Source organism: Dasypus novemcinctus, chromosome 17 (assembly GCF_030445035.2).
Source record: "Dasypus novemcinctus isolate mDasNov1 chromosome 17, mDasNov1.1.hap2, whole genome shotgun sequence".
In the NCBI taxonomy this organism is placed as follows: domain Eukaryota; kingdom Metazoa; phylum Chordata; class Mammalia; order Cingulata; family Dasypodidae; genus Dasypus; species Dasypus novemcinctus.
The window spans coordinates 62,473,376-62,486,041 of NC_080689.1; the positions used below are offsets into that span (position 1 = coordinate 62,473,376).

General features: G+C 47.7%; 1 pseudogene; it reads right to left on the reverse strand.

Annotated features, from left to right (window-relative positions):
* The window catches only part of LOC131273758 (factor in the germline alpha-like), a 40,991-nt pseudogene that overhangs the window by 9,578 nt on the left and 18,747 nt on the right, over nucleotides 1–12,666 (reverse strand).

Consider the following 12,666-nt stretch of genomic DNA (forward strand, 5'->3'; position numbering starts at 1 on the left):
CTCTTCTAACAGACTTGCAGGTTGACTGGAACTTGAACTCTGCCACTGCTCTCTGTTTGATTCCAAATCTTTACCAATTATATTCCCTCGACCCTCTCCCTACAAGTTGACTTCCAGCCCACTCCTCCACTAACAAATGCTGAATCTGGTTGCTTCCTCAGCACCCCTGTAGCTTCTCACAGCTTCCCTTGGTGGCCAAAACTCTCTCGTCCTTGATCTTTTACCCGACCTTGGCTTCTTTCTCATGGCTCCTCCTTCCTCTAGCCAACAGGTGTTCCCTGGGGCTCACTTCTAAGGTCTCTCTTCTTCCTTTTATTGATCCATTTTCACACCTTCTGTGGAACAAGCCCATAAAACCAGTCCAGCCTCCCAATGCCTATTGGACACTTCTGAGCTATGCCACCCTGATAACGGCGGTGATACCCAGGGTTTCATTTTGCAAAGCAGGCTCTCTATATGCCAAGGTTCAGTTAAATATTTAGCAGTTATCATCCAGGTGCCCTGGACAGTGACAAGAGCTAAGTATATAGATGGTTAGGAATGTGACCAAAGCTCATGTAAACCTGGATCCAAATCCCAGCCTTGACATTTCTTAGCTCTGTGGGCTTAATTTTAGTTGCTCCTTCTATAAAACAGGGATTGGAACGAGCTGACAGGATTATCAGACACGAAGTGGAAGTATACATCACGTACCAGGCACACAGAAAAGGCTCATTAGATGATAGCTAGTGACATTCTGAATTCTTAAGCATTTACCTCAGCATCTTTGGCTCCTTCCAACACATCACTGAGAATTTGGATGTATTCAGTTGCCCCTTTAAGGATATCAACTTTGCTAGGCTTCCTGCTTTGCGGAAGGAATGGCACACGTGCCTTCAGTTTGACAAAAACAAGACTGAGTTTTTTATCTAGAAAACAAAAAGGTACAGTGACACAGAGAAGGTAATTTGTACATATACATCCCCAACCCATGGAAAGGGGCTGTGAAGCTCATTTCTACAGCCCTTTTATCTGGCTGGTGAATCTAAGCAGGCATATTCTGAAGAACAGTAGTTCTACTGGCAGAGACTTTCAGGGCAAAAGGAGCAGCAAAACTCAGCACTGTGGGTGAGCCAGGGGGTACGTCTACATCGTCCCTTGACCAAATCCCACTCACTGGAGAGGGCACCCACTGCACTGTAGTAGAGAAGCACTAGGAAGTCTTTGTTAAAAACTCCAAGTCAGCTACACCCAGACAGAAAACCCCCTCCCCCATTCACTACCTTTATAAAGCCTATAGGGTGTTTAAATCAGTCAGCCTCAGATTGTTTATCTGCAAAGTAAGGAACACCACCATTGCAGCTTTTTGTGGTGAATAATGTAATGGACAAGTAAAAATACCTCACCAAGCATCGCACACTTAGAAAGTCATCAGTAAATGGTACTGATGACTAAAATGGACACACCCTTGCCTACTCAAGCACTGTGCCACCAACCCTTCAAACTTTTCTAGCTGAGCTAATGTTATAGAAGCCAAAGAATCTGTAGTTGATGACACTTGAAACGTAGCTTGAGGTGCCTCATTTTTTTTGTCAGAGGCCAGAGGCCCTGGGCTACCAGCACCTCATTTCTCTGGAGTATGACTCCTCACCACCCTCTTTCCCAGCTCTAAAGGCCTAGAACTCTGACGACCTTGCCCCTGGAGGACACAGGCCCTGGAAAAACTGGCTTCCCCTGGACACCACCAGGGATTTGCTTTGAGACCAAAATGTAGAGGAAAAGGTGGAATGGGGCGTCCTTTGTGACCTGAGCACTGGACAGCACACACGGTCGAGAAACTGAGGCTCAAAGTACATGCACTAATGAGCTCTTTAAAAGCACCTGTCCACAAGAGACATTTTCACAGCTGTCTGGAGCCTCCCCTTACCTCTTCCTGGACCCCGTTCCCGCGCAAGCCTAGGCGGTGAGGAGGCCACCCACCCAGCGCCCAAAAAGCAGCCTGGGGATGGTAAGTTCACCAAAGCCACCGTCTCTCCCCCGCCAACCAGGCGCTCGAGGGGGACCTCAGGAGGTCTGAAGCCGCGGCGAGCGAGGCTGCCCGGGTAGGCTGAGAGGGCAGGGCCAGCCCGCCCGCGGGAAGGGGTCGGAGGCGGCGGAGCAGCGACGGCCCTGGACGCCCGCGCTCCTTGGCCTTGGCCCCGCGCCGCCGCTCCAGCGCCAACTGCACGTCCTGGGTCGCCAAGGAGTCGTCCGAGGGCAGACGCCTGAGCCGGCAGGTGGCAGCCAGCTGGGCAGCGGCCCGAACTACTCCCGCAGCACGTCCTGCAGCACCTCGGCCTCCGGGGCGTCCAGGAAGGCGGCGGCGCCGGGCTGGGCCCTGACGGCTCAGGCGCAGCGTCCATGGCTGAGCGCGAGGCCGGGCCCGCCCCCCACAGCCCCTGCCCTGCTGGGCAGAGGAGAGGCCGCGCTCAGGGAGAATTGGGCCGCCAGGGTTAAAGGCAGGGATCGGTTTTTAACTAGCTCCAGCGGTGATTACCAGGAGCCTTGACTAACAGCACTGGGTCCCGAACTTGACTGCACCTGGAGGGGGGCGGGGGACGGGGGGAAGCAAGTCAATAGTAGACCATTCCAGCCCTATTTCTACATGTGTATTCAAAAAGACACCTGTACATATGCATAAATTCACATACGTGTGCACGTATGCATAGACACAAATTGCACATGCAACTTTCTAAAAATCCATTTTCAAATAAATGTTGTAGAAAAAGGTGGAAGACTAATAACAAAGAGCTCCTGCCTCCACTTCTCTCTACTATTTAATCACATTTGCTATTACCCTTTTCTATGAATAGTCCCACTTTCATTATTCTTTTTCTGGACTATTTAAGTGGCAGAAATGATGTTCCAACAGGGAGGGAGGAAGGAAGAGGAAGAAGGAATTCTCATTGTGTCTGGGCTATGCTGATTCCAGAAATTCATGGGCCCCTACTGATACGAATTGGAGAAGGGAAAGTGCTCTCTCATAATAGATGCCACCAATTTGGCCACCATCAGGGAGTCAACAATGGACACCAAGGAGTTGCTCCTCACGAAATAGTTCTCAGTGACAAAAGAAAAACTAGTCAGTTTAGGGTGAAACCACCTGGCAGGCACCCCTTTGAACAGGTGATCAAGGTTAGCATCAGCAGTGGGGGCACAGGTAACATCATGCAGCTCCTGATGAGATGCGCGGAGAAAAGCCGAGCTCCGTTTCTCTGGGATCCCTGCCAAGAAGGCCTGACTAAGTCTCAACATGAGGAAACACTGGGCAGATTCAGCCTACAGAATGCTCGTGTGCTTACACGTATACACATATATCTACATCTATCTGTGTGAATATCTCATGCATGTGTTTATTTTTAAAGCCATGAGTGCACATTAATATTTCCAGTTCCAACCCAACACCTCAGATTTCTCTCTAGTCTTCCCCCTTTCCTTATTTTTAATTCCCTTCTCCAACAGTGAAAATCCTGATCCCCATTATCCTCAATACATTGATTTATTTGCCCAGCCGCTGTGCATAGCCAATTTCCTAAGCACACCAGCCACCCCCTGGGCTCCCTGCCATCTGCTTGGCCCCACCTCCTCCCCAGCTCCCAGCCATGCCACTCTCTAAGGGAAGGGCAAAGGAAAAAGAAGAGGACACACCAAATTGTAAACCATGCTTCCTGAGCAGTGAGTCTGGGAGTGAGGTATGATCTGTGCATCACATCTTTTACATTGTTTGCATTTTTCACAGTAAACATCAGTCACTTTTGTAAAAAAAAAAAAAAAAAGAGAAAAGGACTTTCTTAAAGAAAAACAAGTTTGTTTGGCCTAGCTACATTTGATGTTATCTTCTGGTAGGCAGACAGAAGGCAGCAGAAACCATCTGTGTAGGAATGAAGATTAAAATGGAGATAGTTCAACTATTCACTTAGTTTTCCTTGAGAACAGCAAAAATATCATTATTCTAATTTATTGCCAAACCCTTGAGTGAGCAAGCTGGTGTGCATCAGGAGTCCAGTGTGAGAACCCCAGAATTTACCCCTTCTTCCTTTCTTTTTTTAAGATTTATGTATTTATTTCTCCCCTCTCCCATTGTGTTTGCATTCCCTATCTGCTTTCATGTCCATTGGGTGTGTGTTCTTCTGTGTCTGCTTGTCTTCTCTTTAGTCGGCACCAGGAACCAATCCTGGGACCATCCAGAATGGGAGAGGGTTGCTCAATCTCTTGTACCACCTCAGCTCCCTGTTCTGCTGCATCTTTTACTGTCTCTCCTCTGTGTCTCTTTTTCTTGCATCATCTTGCTTGCATCAGGTCTCCACGTGGGCCTGCTATCCTACTTGGGCCGGGACTCCGCTCATGCCAGCTCACCACATGAACCAGCTTGCCTTCAGCAAGAGACCCCAGGATTGGATCCCTGGATCTCCTATATGGTAGACGGGAGCCCAGTCGCTTGAGCCACATTCTTCCCGTTATTCCTTCTTCCTCCTGCACCAACCTCAGCTCTAACTTTTGGCCTCTTGTGTGTTAGCCATCTGTTCTGAAGGAAAGCAATCATAAACTCATGTGAGCTAACATGTTAAACATGAGAGTGACTGGTGTTGATACCTTGACACCACATAGCATTTAGTTGACACAAATATTCATCTGTGTAAATCTCATTGGTTCCTCATAATCCTGTGTTAAAGGCAGAAGAAGTATAGTTACTCCTAATATATTCATTCACTCAAATATATTCATTGATGACTCATATGACAGACATTGTCTTAGGACCTGGGACATACAGGACTACTAACTTACTTTTGGCCTGGGACTTGCCATGGAGTAGGTTCTCTGGGGTTACTTGGCTTTGAACTACAGCAAGAATTGCTAGCAGTAGAGATAGAGCCACTTGGATGTTGTAAGTGAGTGCAATACAAAGACCTACAAAACGGATATGTGTGCCACTTTCCTTGACTGCCTGGAATTTGCTAGGTCCAAGGGTGGGTATCAGTGCTGTAAGAATTTTAGAGCACCGGAGAGCTGGGGCATTAGTTGGCAGAAGATATTCAAAATGGCTGACTATAAGCATGTGCAGATTTTCCTCTAAGCTTGTGATTTCCCTCATCCTCAAAACACTGTTATTATCTTTCTCTAGAGTGTGTTTACTTTCTTTCCTTAGAAAGTGCTTCCCAGCCCTAGAAAGCCAGGCCTGAGAGGCCATTTCTGGGCAACTATAAAGTCTATGCCTTCCTTCCACCATGTGAGGGTCGGTCTCTCCCCTAAATCACAATATGTGGGACCCCAACCTGCAGTCTGGGTTATTACTCTGAGAAAGACTGAAAAACAGGTCTGAGAGAAAAGTCTTGTGGACACCAGGGTGGTGGCCATTGTCCATCCAGCAATCCAGAGTCATGGAGGGTGACAGCTGTGCAGGCTTCCCACAGAGGAGGCAGGGCAGAGCAGGCATTCCACAGCACAAACTGATAACTTCCCTCCAGGTCACCTGAGAGGTCACTGTCTCCTCAGAAGGCTCCAGTCAGGCTAGAGAGACCTTAATTATGCCTTTCTGACATTCTTTTGGGGAATTTTCAGCATTCTTCAGGAGGGTAAGGGCCAGTCCAGGCCTGAAAAGTGGCCCTGGGTGTTAGCAGGTTGGGGGTGGGGTGGGCATCCCCTCAGGCCGGCCTGCCTCTGTCCACCACCTCTCCTGGTATCTTTGGAGAGCCCCAGGCTAAGGCGGGCTAGATTAATGATGAATAGCTGCCTGGTCCTCCAGACTGTCACACCCCCAGATTTCCAGCTCCACAGGACTCCTTCCTGCGGCTCTGAGGAGGGACTTGAGCTGCTCACTACCTCGCCTCCTTATGAAACACAGGCTTCATTGGGGGTGGGGCTTTTTATCTGTTTGCTTCACTGATGAATCCCTGAAACCTAGAAGAGTGTTTCCTATAGAGTAGGGGTATAATAAATATTCCTTGAATGAATGCATATTGCTTAAAAAGTAGAATTCCTGAGTGCAGATTTAGCTTAGTGGTTGAGCTCGTGGTTCTCAGATACGATGTCCTAGGTTCAATCCCTGGTACCTCCTAAAAAAAAATAAAGAAGTCTTTAGATTTAGTGGTTTTAAATCTTTACATATTAAATAGTAACACTGAAATATATACAGCAAAAGCTATTAGAAATACAAGGAGAAAGTGGCAAAATCATCATCATATTAGGAGAGTTAAAAAAAATCAGAGAAATCGACAGGTTGAGTAGACAAAACATAAGTTTTATTGTAGTCTCTTTGAATACTAAAAATTACAATCCTAATCTAATAAATATTTAGCCCATGGAGCAATTTTAGAAAATCAACATGCATTAACCACAAAAAAAATCTCAGTAAATTCCAAAAACGTAGGACATGTTATTGAATACTGGCTTCTACTGATGCAAAGCAAGAAAACCCTAAAAAAAACAAAAGAAATACAGGCCAAGAAATCAATAAACGCATCTCATTTACAGTTATACATGACACAAAATAAGAAAACAATGAATAAACTATCAGGAAGTCAAATTCCAGCAACATACTAAGAAAATCATACACTATAACCAGAAAGGTTACTATTCAAGACATGCAAAGGTCATTCATCATGAGGAAATTTTTCATGTGATTCACTATGTTAACAGAGTAAAGGATAAAGATTATTATTGTTTTGATAGACATTGAAAAACCATTCGGTAAAATTCAACATTCAATTGTAATTTTAAAAATACCTCTTTTTGATTTGGAACTGACGGGAATTTCCTTTACTTTATAAAGTGTAATTATCCCAAATTAACAAGCAATAAGCAATAGCGCAAAACTAGAAATAGTCACATTAATGTAAGGAACAAGACAAGGATGTCTGCTATCACTGCTTCCAGGCAACATTGTTCTGGAAGCTTTACCAATACAACAACAACAAAAATGCAAAAGATGTAAATTCCAGAAAAGAACAATCATGGTGTTAGACGTTTGCCATGATTACCAGGTCATCAGGCTGTGGCTCCATTCCGACTGACTGAGCAAGCTGCCTATGTGTGGAAGACAGCGTCCCCCCCAAGAATGAGCCGTATCACTGTGAGAATGGAGCAGAGAAGGACCATCATCCCTTCCAGACCACCAAGCTCTCCTGCATTCCAAGAAAACCCTACTTCCTAGCCCACCACCCCAAGCCATACACAAGAACTCACTCTTACAGCCCTTTATTGACCCAAGGCTGTACTCGGACCCTAACCCCCTCCCCCTGAACTAACATTTCCCCGCCTACTGATGTGCTGTATAAATTCACATCTGCACCTTCCACGAGGGGGCTGAGGTCTCACCATGCTGGTGGGGGGGCTGAGGTCTCTCTTCAGACCCCCTCTGTTGGGAGAGCTTCTCAATAAATTCTTTGCTTATGCTCAGTCAGTCTACGTGTCCCAGTGAACACCATTTTTCTCCAGCATATGGTGCCAAAAGCCCGGGACTGGGGTCCTGTTGAAACTGATTGACTGGTGAGGGGTCTCCCCTCCTCCACGGCTGAATGCCCATCCAACACCGGACATCGGATCTCCGCTGGGTGAGTTACTGATTTCTCGACCGGAGGATCCTGCTGTCTCTCTCTCTCTCCTTTCTCGTTGTCCAGGACAACCCACTGGAAAAACCTAACGTGAGGTCAGGATCCTCACCATTCCCCAAGGGCCACGCCAGGCGGTATGCCTGCGTCCTTGTGGGAAGAAATGATGTCTGGCTCCAAGAGCGGTTTCCCATTTCCTTGTAGATATCTGACTGAATCTCGGGGACACCTGTCTCTCTCAGAATCTCCCCCATTCTAGAGATCCCTGGTCTCACCCAGGCCACCTAAATAGGGAATTCAAGTTTGCCTGCCCCCAAACCACACCTCTGGGCTGTTTCCTTCATAAACTTAAAACTCTGTACCCGAAAGGAGACATGAGACCTAAAAAACTCATTTTCTATTCGACCTCTGTGTGGCCGCAATACTGATGTAGGCTCTGGGTGGGGGCTGTTCATATTTTCGTAGATCACCTGAGCGGTATGTTTTCTGAGCGGTGCCTTTGGAACAGTAAGAACTGCAGCCCTGCCCTTGGTAACTATGACAACAACTCCAGTCCCGGAGAAACAGTCTATAAACTTTAAATATTCAGGGGAAATGCAAACCAATATGCTAAAAGCTTATCTAGAATGTATAAAGTCCATGCTAAAAGCTTACCTAGGATGTGAAAGATATATGCTAATTCAAGCCTATTGAGCACTGAGACAAAGAACCATTGGCCCTTCCTCTGTATGAAAGGAACTCAAAAATCTTGTTCCAGCTCAGGTTTTGGAATGAGAAGCTCCGAGCCTGGGTGGTTGTAAATAAGTCATTTTTCCTTCCCAAAAATTATTCCTGAATCGTGGTCTTTCTAAATGCAAATACTTGACCCTCTTGACTTCTACAGCAATACCATTTGGACAATAAAAAACAATGCATTTTAATTCCCAAGTTCTCCAAAACTTAAACAACTTTATCCAGACCAGTGGCAGACATGCAAGATTCCTTACGCTCAGGCCTTCTCTCATCTTATATCCTGTTCTTTTACACCAAAAAACTCTCCAAAAGCTTTCTTCTTCTGTCTTTCTGCCCCCCAAATCCTCCAAAAGCCTTGACTTTGATCCAGCTGATCAGACTCCCCTGCATTTCCTCCATGTATTCCTGGGACATCACCCCCACCCCCACCCTCCTCATTCTCTGACTTCCCTTCTTCCCTTATTGTAGAAGTCAAGAGAGATTCAATTATTTGGGTATAGAAAGGCCAGGACTCAGGAATGATTTTGAGAAGGAAAAATGTTTTATTGATGGCCGGCCAGACTCAGGAAATTTCTGTTTCAAACCAGAGCCCTGAACAAGATTTTCAAGTTCCATTTATACAGGGTGGGAGTCAAATGGTGCTTTTATGAAAGAAAAGGACCTTCTTTGTTAGTTAAGTGTTTGCCTGAGTACCAGGTAGGTTTTGAATTAACATATCTCCTACATTTCAGGTGAGCTTAAATTAGCATCTCAACTACATTCCCTCTAGATGCAACTTTGAAAATGCATTTAGCCTTACATCCTTTCTGAACATTCACAGCCTATAGGGTTGATATCACTTAACTGGATTTCTAGAGACTAGGCACACTTGGATACAGAATTAGATAATTTTGAATTTATGCAGAGGCTATGTTATATTTCCCACTTGAGGCCAAGTCCAAGTCCCCTTAAGTTTTGGCATCACCACCATCAGAGTCTCCCTGGACTGACTGGTATGTATATAGAGTTTGCATTGGTAAATTACCTTCCTGACTGGTGTTGTTGCCATGGTTACCAAGGTCAAGGCTGCAGCTTCTCACTGTCCCACACCCACAAGTCAGGACACACACAGCTTAGGTGATCTATGAAGAGATGAACAGCCTCCCACCCATAGCCCACATCAAACAAGGAAAGCAAAACTGTGACCAGGAAGCCCTACAACGCCCTGGGTTTCTTCCTGGACACTCTTTCCAGATGAGGTCCTGTGAGAAGGGGGTTTCCAAATGGGGCATGACAGTCTCACTGAGCTGAGGCAAGGGCCAAGTGGGATGGGAGCTTCAGGAGACTGAGAACAGTGGAAGTTGGGGCCAGATGATACAGAGGAGGAAGTTTGCAGAGGCAGAGCTCCAGAGATCTGCATAGGGTTCCCTGTGCATGCACACAATGTTCTAGAAATCCTCATTGTATTGTGGTAGCAGAGAGAAGTCAGGTGTAGGTGGTATCCATGGCCAGGACATGAGAATTCTGAGAAGGAAGATGATTTGTTTCGACTGGACAGACTCGGCAGACTCTTGTCCTGATAAAAACGGAGACCCGAATAGAATTTTTGGGTCCCTTTTGTGAAGACTTTAAGAGTGGGGAGTCAAACGGTGCTTGTATGTAACAGGACTCTTTCTTAGTTTCTTTAAGTGTCTTATCTGAGTATTAGATTATTTCCTCCAGGTCAGCTTAACAAATATCCCCCACATTCCAGGGGGGCTTGACACATTTGGCTGGCATCCTCCCTGAGTATCCAAAGCCTATGGAGTTTATACTTCTCAACTGGCTTTCTAGACACATTTGGATATAAAATAAGTATGAATTTATGCACAGACTATGTAGTATGTCTTGCTGTGCTGGCAGACAGCAGAGTCCCTAGAAGGGGGAATGGGGATCATGGGAAGAGGCTGAAGCCAAATATAAATCTTGATAGAGATGAGGCAAGTCCAAAGAATAGAAAAAAAAGGTTTTTGGAGTTGGAATATTGCTAGTAAAATCCAGCCCCAGCCCCCTTTGCACACAAAGGAAATCCGGGGAATCAGAGCAATGGCTAGGACTTCCTGGGGATTTGGATACCCTACAAAGTCCCTATTGAAAAACCTCTACTGTTTTTCAATGCACTAACTAGCTGCAAACCCTGAAATAAGAAATAAAATTGTGCCTATTACAGGACAGACAGACCCTGAGGGCAGGAGAGTGGGGGGGGGGAGGTGGCTATAAGAGAGAAACACTCAAAGGGCTTTCATTCATTCATTAAGTGTTTACTGAGGACCTGCTGTGTGACAGCCTGTGCTGGTTGTGGAGGTGGCTCCTGAGGAGCACACCAGGGCACACCATTGGTCCCCCTGCTTACGTGGGGCCAACGTCTTGAAGTGTGATCAGAGCCAGTACTGAGGTTCTCAGCTTCTTCTTGAGAAAGAATTCAAGGACAAGCCACAAGTTAATCAGGCAAACAAACAATTTATTGGGGTGAAGCAAGAAAAGGAAAGCACACCTGCAGGGATGCACAGAAGGGGGGAAATGCAAAGTTCTGCACCAGGGTCCCCTGATATACGGGGGTTCAGGACTCGAGGGGGTGCCCTGACTGGCATACTTGAGACACAGCAGGGGAACTCTACTGGGTGATCCGATTCCCTTAGCGGGTTAGGGGCTGGGTTAGGGGATGCTGGTGGGGGGTGATTGGCTTCTGGCTGCTGTCCCCAAGCTCTGCAGGGTGTGCTGACCACCAGTGATCAGCCTCTGGTCACTGTCCATGAGGCGTGGGGTAACCTGAAAGTAGGTGGGAGTGGGGGTACTGCCCCTCTGGCCCTGACCCTCTTTTCCGCCATGTAATGAGGTTGCCTCCTGATCACAGAGCCGCTGGGTGTGTGCTGTGTGCTGTACGCTGCTGCAGAGTGTGTGCTTGTCAGCTGCCCCTTCCTAATTTGCCCGTGTGCTCAGCACATTCATGCTAGCCAGCAGGCCAATGCCTCAGTTTCTCTTGCCAGGCTTATTAGGTTTTTCTGCCCCTTCCTTCTTAGGTCCCTATTCTATCCTGACTCCAAAGGGTTAAACAGCAGTTCAAGACAAGATACCCAGGAGGCCAAGTGGAAGCCCCAGAGAGCAAGCAGAGGCCAGAGGCTAGCAGGCAGCACGGAGGAGGCCCAGAGCTGGCCGCCCGGAGGGACCCCTCGGCTCTGCTCAGCACTCAGGCCACATCATGGCCCACAGATTTCTTGCAGACCCACTGGTAGGTGGCATCACAGTATATGTCATTGCACATCTGCTGAGTATGGACAGTCCTCCGTGTGCCCATTCCCATTGTCCAGTTGTCCAGCTGGTCTCTGCTCAAAAACCTGGAAACAGAGGGACGTTATTCAGCTAGACACAGGCAGTGGCCCTTGTCCCTGCTGGGGCACATGGAGCTAAAGTGACACAGCTCCCCAGTCCCCTTGGAGCCCCAGAAAAGGGACAGAGCTGTGATGACCTGTGGCCCTGGGTCTGCTGAGGAAATCCTGAGTCACTGATGATCCAAGGATGGGGAGGGTGTCTGTGAAGTGGCAAGTTGGGGAAAGGAGAGGGTAGGGACCTTTCAGCCCAGAACTCGCACTCAGATCCCTTTCAGATAGGGCGCCTTGCAACAAGGCCTGAGCAGGTGTAGGAAGGGGGTGTTAAAGGAGAGAACAGGAGGACCCTCTGCAGCCCCAGGCCCTGTCCTGTCCTGACGTCCTCTGGAGGGGCCCAGGCAAGGCTCCGTGCCTCTGTGACACACACAGTACTAACACTTACTGGGCAAGGACACACACACAACTCCAGCCAGGCCTGAGGTGTGTGTCCAGCAGATGGACTCACCTTTGGCTCGAGGCAGCATTGAAAGGCGTCCCATCCACCCAGCGCCAGGAGCCCTCCTGCCCCTGTCAGTGAGGCCAATCCCATGGTGAGGGGCACTCGTGAACTTGGTCAGAAACATCTGTAGAGAGGAGGCAGTTGGTTGTCTGACTCTAGGTGTGAGGAGAAGCTTCTCCAAGACGTATGGAGAGGAGTCCGGGCCATCCCCAACTGGTCGCAGGGCCATGAGACCCACGTCCCTGCAGAGCTGGACACCCCCTGCTCCTTCCCTGGTGTGTCCAGGGTCTAAGGAGCAGCCAGGGACCTTCGGGGAGGCCCAGCTTCCCATCACGTGACTGTCTCTACCTAGTCCCAGCCCTGGATACGAGGTGTGCTGTCCTGGGACAACATCTGGCTAGAGCTTCAGGACGCTTCACAAAGCAGCACAGCCTTTTTCACACCCACAGAACAGTCACAGGAGAGCCCTGTGGGCTGGGTGGTCATGTCAACTGAAATGACCAGAGCTAGTGAGGTCTTTTGTTAA